The sequence below is a fragment of the Sinocyclocheilus grahami genome, unplaced genomic scaffold, assembly GCF_001515645.1.
Source record: "Sinocyclocheilus grahami isolate Dianchi unplaced genomic scaffold, SAMN03320097.WGS_v1.1 scaffold513.1, whole genome shotgun sequence".
NCBI lineage: Eukaryota > Metazoa > Chordata > Actinopteri > Cypriniformes > Cyprinidae > Sinocyclocheilus > Sinocyclocheilus grahami.
The window spans coordinates 428,624-429,335 of NW_015505692.1; the positions used below are offsets into that span (position 1 = coordinate 428,624).

The 712-nt window shown below is 31.2% G+C and overlaps 1 protein-coding gene across 1 annotated transcript in view; it reads left to right on the top strand.

Annotated features, from left to right (window-relative positions):
* dph6 (diphthamine biosynthesis 6) overlaps positions 1 to 712 on the top strand; it is an 88,095-nt gene that overhangs the window by 31,893 nt on the left and 55,490 nt on the right. The gene's annotated exons all lie outside the window — the stretch shown is intronic.

Below are 712 nucleotides of genomic sequence, written 5' to 3' on the forward strand. Positions count from 1 at the left end.
ACATTTTATTTTTCAGGATTCACAGATGAATAGAAAGTTCAAAAAAACAACATTTATTTGAAATAGAAATCTTTTGAACATTATAAATGTCTTTACTGTCACTTTTCAGGGCTCCAGACAAAAAAATCAACTAAGGAGCCATTGGCTCCTATAAGAAACAAAATTAGGCACCAAAATATTTTTTTAGGTGCCACAGAATAAACTTGTTTTATTTCTTTATTTTTTAACACCTTTAACATTTCAGTCATACTGTCATGTGTTTATATATCATCTTTTCTTGTCCATTTAGATGTCCTGGGAAGCGGGAATTAAATGTCATTTTGTAACATGCGATTTAGGAGGTGTTGAATTTTTTCTTTAGCTCCTTGCATTCTTTCTTATCATGTAGACAACACAGGTTAAGCAAACATTTTAATATATGCAATATAGTGCATACATTTGACATGAGATTACATGAGACAGTTTGTACTTGTACTGTAGGCTATCTTGTAAAATAGCCTACTTTTTGATGTTCATTAATATTAATTTCGTACTATAGCAGTAAAGACAAAGATATGAGTTCACTTGCCGCTTGAACTGAGGCACTATGCGATCGCGTATCCCACATTAAAGAGCGCCAAAACGGTATTTATTATTTGAATTTTATGATTTTGACAATTTTGAAAGCTGATACTTTGTTTATTAGAATGTAACAAAGCACAAAGCTTATTGC